The sequence below is a fragment of the Numenius arquata genome, chromosome Z (genome assembly GCF_964106895.1).
Source record: "Numenius arquata chromosome Z, bNumArq3.hap1.1, whole genome shotgun sequence".
Classification (NCBI taxonomy): Eukaryota; Metazoa; Chordata; class Aves; order Charadriiformes; family Scolopacidae; genus Numenius; species Numenius arquata.
The window spans coordinates 78,217,922-78,227,272 of NC_133616.1; positions in this window are offsets into that span (position 1 = coordinate 78,217,922).

The window sequence follows — 9,351 nt, forward strand, 5'->3', positions numbered from 1 at the left end:
GCTGGGTCCCCTCTGCTCACACACAGTGGTGACAGATGCAGGCTGATGACCATTTTAGAAGGAGTTCAGGATGCCAGTGCTGAATAGGTGATGTTCCTCAGAGTCTGGAGAGCAGTGCCGATGTGCCTGTCAGGAAATAAAAACCTGATACTGATCAGTGGTCTCCTGACTGCCAAAATTACCATAATTCAAGGATGTAAAATACCCGCTCTGCGGAGCTGTGCGTGGTGGCTTTGGGCATGGCAGTGTGCTCTAAACCTCATGTTCTCCAAGGCACAAGTAACACTAAATCCTCCTGCAGAGCTCATTAAACCTGGTTATTATCTGACCATGCCATCACTATAATTCTTACCTATCATTTTCTTGCAGGTTTTAAACAGGCAATATTAGCACTTATTAGTGCTAATAGGAGAATGGTAAATCGGGAATAAGGGAGCTTCCCTCTAATTGTGTCCCTCGCTCCTCATGTCCTTCTAAACCTCCTTCCCTGGCTATTTCCCAACCCACCTGTGTTCCCTTCGCCTTATCTTGGTTTTGAGGGTGAGCTGATACCTGGCTGGCTTTGTGCTTGAGAGATTCGGCACTGCAAATCCCCAGCACGTGTCAGTGCAGGCTTTTTGGTGCAGAATTAACAAGATGGGTGGCGCCCTTTCGGCAGGAACGCACTTGAGAAAGAGATGAATTTGTACCCACTATTTACAAGGAAAACCTCACAACAAAAAGAGACTGCAGATTGAAAAAAAATTGTCAAGAAAAGGAAAATTCCTTCCCTTTTCTCAGCTTTTTCTAAGCCATGACACAGCTGGTATTACACCCAGGATCTCTTGGGTGGAGGAGGAGAGTTTGTAGTTATCTTCTCTTCGCTGGGACTTTTCACGTTGCACTCCTGCCTGGCGGTGGCAGATGATTCTGCTCTGCCAGGTACGCTCAGTGTCCTCACATTTCTACTCAGGTGCCAGCAAGAGTTAGAAATACACTAATTGAGTTAGACAGGAAAAACAACGTGCAGTCATAGGACTGGAATTATAAGCCATATATTTGTAAAGAGTTAATGATGCTTTATGGAAAAAAGCACCAGAAGAAAAAAAAAAAAAAATCATAATCATTGCAGTTTCTGTCTCCTTGTGCCACGTATAAAAGCAAGCACCCATGGCTGAAAAAGACAAAATGTGGGTTTTTGCATTCCTGGTGGGCTGTGTTTTCTGTAAGCCAGACAATCCTTATCGAATGCACATTTGGAACAACGGAGCCATTCCATTGCTCTGGTCCTGAAACAAGAAAATTCAAGTTAAAATGATTTGCTTCCTACAAAATTAAGCTACAGTTGGCCCTAACAGACTCATTAATAAAATATAAACTTTTTTCCGTGGTTCACATTCTGCATAATTTCATTACTGCATGAGAACACAGCAGCCTTTTCAACATGTATATATGTGTTTGTACAAATAAAAGCCTCATGGCATCTTTTCAAAACTGATTCACTGTGTCAAATTCGGGGCCCCATCCACTCTCCCTTGAAGTCAAAGGGAAGAACATAATTTCCTTTGACTGAAACATGATAAATTTCACAGTCCATGCAGCTCTCACTGTGCAATGATAACACTGAATTGAAAAAAATAAATACGTTTTTCTCTCACATATTTCGGCTGCTGTAGTTAAAATTTTATATAATTGCCACTCACCCCAATATTACGCTTCCCATCTGCAGAAAACTAGGATTTCAGGCAATATATTAAGTAATGTTGTTCAAACTGAAGTGGTGGACTGTTGGCATAGTATTAGTTACGAATACACAAGGAATAATCAAAGCCAAATGAGACAGGGAGACTTCTCCCTGAAGAAAGGGAGAAAAACCATGAGTCCATTGGTGGGTAAGTAACATGGAATTCCAGCAGGCCAGAAGAAATAAATTTATTTCTTTCCTTCAGGTTTTTAGAAGGGTGGCATTTCACTCCCCTCCTTCAAAAATTGATTGTTGCTGTAGCAGCACTGCTATTTCTGGCAGCCTTATTTATTTATTTATTTGTTTGTTTTAAATTGATTAAAGGCTTTAAAAAAGCTGGATGCAACCTTCAGGTGCAGAAACTGTCCCCAGGATCACCAAAAGAAGGTCTGTTTGGGAAGATGGTAGCCTAGCACAAAGGGAAAAATAGCCACTTCAGTCCTGAAAGGCTGTATCTCACCATGAATAACAATTACCTGCTGTTGCTTCTCACTTCTCTGCACAGAAGAACAATTCGCATGGGAGAATCTTTACTCGGCATCATCCTAAGAAAATTTCCCAGTACCTGGCACTGGGGCTCTGGACTAGCATCCAGGTTACCCTTTTTGATAGTCCAACATTGTATCTTCTCATAGTAACTCAGGTAGTAGAAATCAGTCTTGAGTTCTCTCCATGACTTCCATAACTCAGCTTACCCTCTGATGTTTGCATTTTTCATGATGGGTCTGTTCTTCACCATTTCTTGAATACCTCGTAAGGTTTTCTCCGGTTCCAGTAAGCCTTGTGACATGGCATTTAGCTAATGTATGATAGATCTTCAGTCTGATGCAGTGGTTCCTAGCTCAACCCTTAATTTCTTTGCTGTAAAATTACAGGCCACATTTGATGCTACAGAACAAAGACCCAGAACTACCTTCAGAGCTTCGCCAACCCTGTCAACAGCCAGTTATTTAATACGAATCATATTAACTGTAAGAAACTTTTCATTAAAATTCAAAATTTGCCCCCGCTGAAGGAGCTCCTCAAGAGCTGTGACTTGCGCGGTTGGGATTCCCTGCTGTGTGGTCTTCTAAGCTTGGTTTGCAGCGTGTAGCATTGATGTATTTGCAGCTGCTTCTGAACAGGAAAACAGCAGTAGAGGGAGAGGAGAACAGCTATGCCAGTAATGATCTTTTTTCACAAAGAGGGCTGTCAGCACAGGTTCAGGCTCTGATGAAAACTCGATATTTTTCATGACAATCGGTTCTTGGCCTCCTTGGGAACTTAACAATGAAAGCTAAGAAATAATGTTCCTTTGGTAGAGTTTTAGATATGGGCTTAACCTCAGAGGAACACCCTCTTAACCAGAAGAAAGTGCTAAACCTAGTAAATACATTTTTGCACTTTTATTTCTTCAAGTTGACAGCTTATCTTTTATCAGAAAATGTAATTTGTTTCTTCTGAGTCAGTGGTATAAATTTGCTAGTGACTCATGTTATTTTTGTTGCCTAACAGAGTCAATTCATGCAAATTTTGGAAGAGCCTTTCTGAACATTTTGCATCTGCCTAGTTCTGAATGCTTTTTCTGGATAAGTTTTATAATTTCAGTACATCAGCATGCCCTAGGCTAGCTACCTAGAGATTTCAGCTGCTTATTGCAGATAATTTCTTAGCTTGTTTGTAGGCAAGTAGTGCTGCTTGGGAACATAAAGGAATATTGATTTAGGATGGAAACTCACTTTGATTTCTGCATGCAGCTCTCTTCTCTACTCATTTACCTGCTCTATAACCCTCTCCGCTTGCATAGGGCAGAGCTTTCTTCATCTTAATACCATGATTGGATGGTCCATTTTCTGAATTAATTTATCGGTGTTCGTAATCAAAGTGCATTATTCCATTTATTTCATTAAATCCTGCTGTATGAGGCAGAGACAGATTTTTCCGGCTTGCACTCCAGGAGCGCCCTTGGACCTCTGCGCCCCATCATTCCTCCGAGCTGGGAGAAAGAGAGACAACCCATCCATCAACCTCCATCCGCCCGCCTGACATGCTGCTCCAGGATCTGCTGCCTCCCTTTCTGGTGAGGGAGCTGATGGGTGATGAGATCACCTCCAGCCACTGCTCTGAGGCCAACTCCTGCACTTCCAGCACCTAGACAGTCTTTCGTAAAGGTAAGTTTTCCAAGTAAAAGACTTTTTTCAATGCATCCTAGTGAGCTTTTTAGGTTCAGTTTTGGGCCCTTCACTACAAGAAAGACATTGAGGTGCTGGAGCGGGTCCAGAGAAGGGCAATGAAGCTGGTGAGGGGTCTGGAGAACAAGCCTTACGAGGAGCAGCTGAGGGAGCTAGGGGTGTTCAGCCTGGAGAAAAGGAGGCCGAGGGGAGACCTTTTTGCTCTCTACAACTCCCTGAAAGGAGGGTGTAGAGAGGTGGGAATTGGTCTCTTCTCCCAAGTCACAGGTGATGGGACAAGAGGAAATGGCCTCAAGTTGCGCCAGGGGAGATTCAGTTGGGATATTAGGAAAAATTTTTACACTGAAAGGGTTATTAAGCATTGGAATGGGCTGCCCAGGGAAGTGGTTGAGGCACCATCCCTGGAGGTATTTAAAAGATGGGTAGACGTAGTGCTGAGGGACATGGTATAGTGGTGGTTTTGGCAGTGTTACGTTAGTGGTTGCACTTGATGATCTTAAAGGTCGCTTCCAACCTAGACAATTCTATGATTCTATGTACAGAGCACTTTATTAACACCAGCTACTTGATCATTGCAGCCTTTCACCTCCCTCTCTCCAGGAAGTGCTGTCTCATGCCTTTAGCTTGGTGGTTAAGTGGGTTGATAAGAGCCACAGAAAGAGCAGCAACATGTTTTGTTTGGCCCCATGCTGCCTCTTAGGCTATTGAGTTCCTCTCAGATGTCCAGGACCCAAGAAAGCTGCCCAGAGAGGCAGCAGATGTAGCTGCAGGTCTCCACAGGCAGTCTGAAAAGGCCATCGGTGGTGGCAGGATGCTGTCCTCTCTTCCACATCCCTGCCACTACCATCACGTGATCAAGCATCCTCTTGAGAAAAACAGTTTTTCTGCCATTCCTACATGTTTGCAGTGGAAGGCATTTATTACCTGTCTTCTCTGACAGAAAACATGAGCAAGGTTTTCAGCCCTGGAGATGATTTATCATTGCTTTCTTCCAGCTAAAGCTGGTCTTTCCGGTGAAAAGGGCACAGAAAAGGGCCCACAATGGTTTACTCCTTAGCAGGAGTAGCACCACCACAAATGCTTTTATTTAAAAAGCATCTTCAGGAGCACGACTTTTCAGGGACTTTCAATCCCCAATCGGTGAGGCAAGGGCAGCTTTCTGTGTCTTAGGTGCAATAGGCACAACGCGGCCAGGTCTTCGTCAGGTTCTGAAGGATGCTCTGGGTGTCTGTAACGTGATTTGGAGGCGATCCTGGTTTCTGGAAGGTGGTGTGGTGTGGTGTGATGGGCCATGAGGGGCAGTGGCAGGAGAGGTGGGGACCTGAGGTGGGATGGGCGACTGTGAGGACGATCAGTGAGTGCTTTAGCCATTTCTGCCGTTTTGCCAGTGCTTGCCCGTTGGTTTTGCAGGGCAGGACAGGCTGTCTGCTTGCTCTGAACAGCTGCTTTCCACAGTCTGGAACTCACCCAGCTCTTATTCTTGAATTTCCAGCATTTTTTTCTTATCAACGATGAGGAGATTTTTCACTCCCAGCTGCAGTTTGCTGTAACAAAATATTCATCAAGGCTCTTGAAGAAATTGAAAAGCTTTGTTCCCGTTATAACCGTAACTTAAAAATGTGACACCCAAGAGAAAGGGACAGCCTCACTCCTTGGAAATCCCACATTCGACCAGTCTGAAACCATGGCCTGTGAAATGAGGTGTGGAGCTGTTACAAATCCTGCCCCTGATCAGCGAGCCATGGAGAGAGGTCCATAGCTCTGAATCTGAGCAGTGAGGAAAAAACAGCTGTGGTCCGGCACCCACATCCCTGCTGGCAAAGCGATGTCTTTGTGAAATTGTACCTTACGCAGAAATACTCCTCCAACAGTACGGCTGCTTTTCAGAGTAAAGAAACTGTGATATTAAAGAAGACAAAGATTCAGGCCCAAGGGAGAGCAGACAGAAAAGAACAACAAGTGGAAAGGGTGGAGAACCCGAATTCAAAACCACTGTGTAAATGTCCTCTGACCTAGACACACGTTGCTCTGCAGTTATCTCTGAAAATGCCTTCTGCTGATTTGGTTTGTCCTGCAGAAGGTGGTATGTCGCTGGAGAAATCCTTTCAGGTTTTTGGTAATGGTAAATGGTTCCTTTTTGGAACTTTTTTGGGTAATGGTGGAAATACTTAAACCTGTTCCCAAGGAAGCGTACCCTCAGGATTCATGTTCTTCCGTTTCAAATGTGCTTCTGTTGTATTTGGCTTGAGGTGATTTGGCTCCGTGCACAACACAAGAAAGAATTTTAAATCCAGCTGTTCATCTCGTGGATCCCTTTTGCTATTGTGGCTGTTGCCTGCAGTGCTGGCTGGAAATTTTTAAGGGTTGAAATGGTTTATATAATAAATAAAGTTATACACTTAGAGTAGAACTGATGCTCTGCCAAAATCACTTGAGACCTTTGTCCCTGGGATATGCCATGCAGCCTCTTAAATTTTGCAAGAACTCTGCAGTGAAAATTAAAAAGATACAGAATTACCTGTATAATCTTGCTGTGGCACTGGGAAGATTAATGGACCACCACCACAGGGGAAGTGATAACGTAAACCGCTCTGAAGGCAGATTCTTCATGTAATTAAAGGAAAACTTCAGTTCTGAAAATCTGCTTAGTGAATTACATAAAACCCTTGTAGGAATTTGTGTGGAAGTAGCTGGAGCATCATACTCAGGTAGTGTCTGAATACATATTTGGCTATGCTTCTTTTGCTAACCGCCAAAAAGAAATTTTTAGGCCATGTTATAATGCACTTTTTTGGTTGTTTGTTCTACAAAGGAGTGATGGCAATGGCTGAGAGCAGGTCTGTGCTGCCTTTGCAGCCCGGTTTTGTGTCCGTCCCGAGCAGGATGCTGAGCGCCGCCGACCATTGCAGCTCTCTGGCTGGGGGGTTTCCCTGCAGGTGGGGAAATTAAAATAGAATAATTCCCCCATGTTTTTCGTCCCAGATAATCAGGCCACGCTATACAACCTCAGTCACCCTGTCAGAAGGTATTGGTCATTTTATTTGCTTATTAAGGGAAAAATATATGACTTGTCGTTGAGGTACTTTGTTTTCCAGCTGCTGCAGGAGCCCATCAAGACACATGGACTGCCTGAACAAGCTCATAGAAAGACATAAAGGTGGGTACAGGAGTAAGCTGCTGATGCCAGTCTGGGTCTAGCAAGCCATTCCAGGCAGAGGGACTCCATCATCTCTACAAGAACCACTGAAATCAGGAAGTTACAGGTCCAGGACACTGCGGATTATTTGTGCAAACAGGTGACATCTAACCAGAGGGTACTGCTATGGCGTCAGCTTCAGGGGTACCTGATCTCTGTGGAAACCCTCACTTTACGTGCAAGGTGTGCAGGACCTGGGCTTGGAGCTGGGTTCTCACTAAATTTTCTTCTCTACTTCCAAACTCAGAGGTGAGTTAATGGTTTCAATTATTCATGAATGTTAAGTGGTCCATTAGGAGGTCTAATATCTGAATTGTTCTGAACTAATAAAGACTGGTTGCTTCCAGGACACGCTACAAAGAGCGGCTGGGAATGTCAAAGGAAATGCAGGTAATATTTCTGAGCTGGGTTATGGAGAACAAAGACCCTCATGTGCTGCTGCTGGAGATGTGCCAGCCAGCTGTGCTTGGTACAGGAGCGCATCTACAGTGCTGAAGAACAGACACCACCAAGACCAGTCTCTCTCCAAGGACCCCTCAGGAAGAAGGGTTGGACCTTAGATCCAGCCCAATGCTGCCAACCTTGTTGCCTAATCCCGTGTGCTCCCCCTTCCAGATCTCCCAGCAGGAGACCTGAGACCCATGATGGGCTCCTGCCACGTGGGATGAGGTGCCACCTCCACAAATGGGAAGGCAAATGGTAGGAGCTCCGTCTGGAGACCCAACTGAGTTTTTTAGTGTGATGTGCGCCAGGATAAGCAAAGTGCCATTGCCAGGGTGCAGTGGGGGCACCTCCCTGAGGGTCAGGGTGATGTCGCAGAGACTCTGTGGGAGAGGGACTGAGGGCACGGGCTGGGCTGAAACAGGGCCCTGGGAAATGGCCAGGGGTGGGGAATGCTGGTCAGGGACATGAAAGCCCATTAGTGTCCATGAGGCCTCTGACAGTTCTCTGTCAGAGATCACATGGTGTTTTCTGAAGGGTTCACTTTCTTCCTACCCTTATCCTTGGAGGGAGCAGCATCTTCAGTTCCCTGTCCTTAATAAATGCACAGAAAGATTGGGACTAATCGACACCTGAGTCTGATTAGCCCTTTTTGATCTCCCTAAGAGTCTTATGAGGCTGGGGACCTTCACTGCTTCAGTTAAATATTGTGTATTTAGAAGTTTTCTTCAGGTCATACATTTTATCAGACATCCTTGATTTTCCAATAAATTAAATAAAAATTCATGAGACATCATTGAATTACTAGACTAGCCCTAGCTCTGTAGGAGCTGCTTTGTAAGAGCAATTATAGAATAATCTGAAATTCTAGTCGGTGAGGCTCAAATAAATTATGTTTCTATTGACCTTCTACATCCAATGACCTGAAAATGCAGCCTCCCTCTCTTGTATTAAAACTATACAAACAAAACAGCTTCATTAGGTCAATTAGTTTGCATACATATGTTAACAAAAAGACTTCACTGTGGGGGAGGAAAAATTCATCTGAAAAATCAATCCCAAATTCAAGACTGTTAATTTATGGACTGCTTCTCTGACATCAGTTTATCTAAACTTCATCTTGATTTATTTTTCTGTTCTTAGCTAGGGGCATTATTTGTTCTTCTTAACCAACTTGCCATACAGTATGTATTACCAGCAGAGCTTACATAAACTCCTAGGGCTGAAGTTTATAAAGCATCTCAGATTACAAATTAACAGGATAATTCCAGAAGATTTAATGTACTCAGGGCTACAGCCTTTGCAAATCAAGAACACCCCACTCCACGGCATCTTCTGGTGCTGTCAAACCCCTCTAAGTGATGAAGCCCACCCTGGTGCCCTGTGGCTGTGGAGGGGACTGAGGCACGTTCTTGCTAGTGCAATATACAGTGCACTGTGAGGAATAATAATAGCACCACCATTATCACTACAACCACGGTCATCTTCTAGACTTGAATTTCTTCTCAATAACCTGAGAAAATGCCTCTTGTGGAACTACTTATCTGTGGGGCCAACAACAGCGCAACCCCCCAGCTGTCGTCTGATGCCTACCTGGGAGGGTGTGATGTTGGTGAATGTCATGCAACGTTGGTTGAAGACAATGGTGGTGTCTCCTTGACTGGCACGTGGAGAATGAGAGGAATATTTGATCACTGGCAAACTCTTAGCACCTGTCTCAGTCTGTTTGGTCTTCAGGGAAGCTGAGGTTCAAGTACAAGAGAAATGCAGAATGATATTGCTGAAGGTGTAGTGTTAATACACTCCTGTCTGGTTGTGGT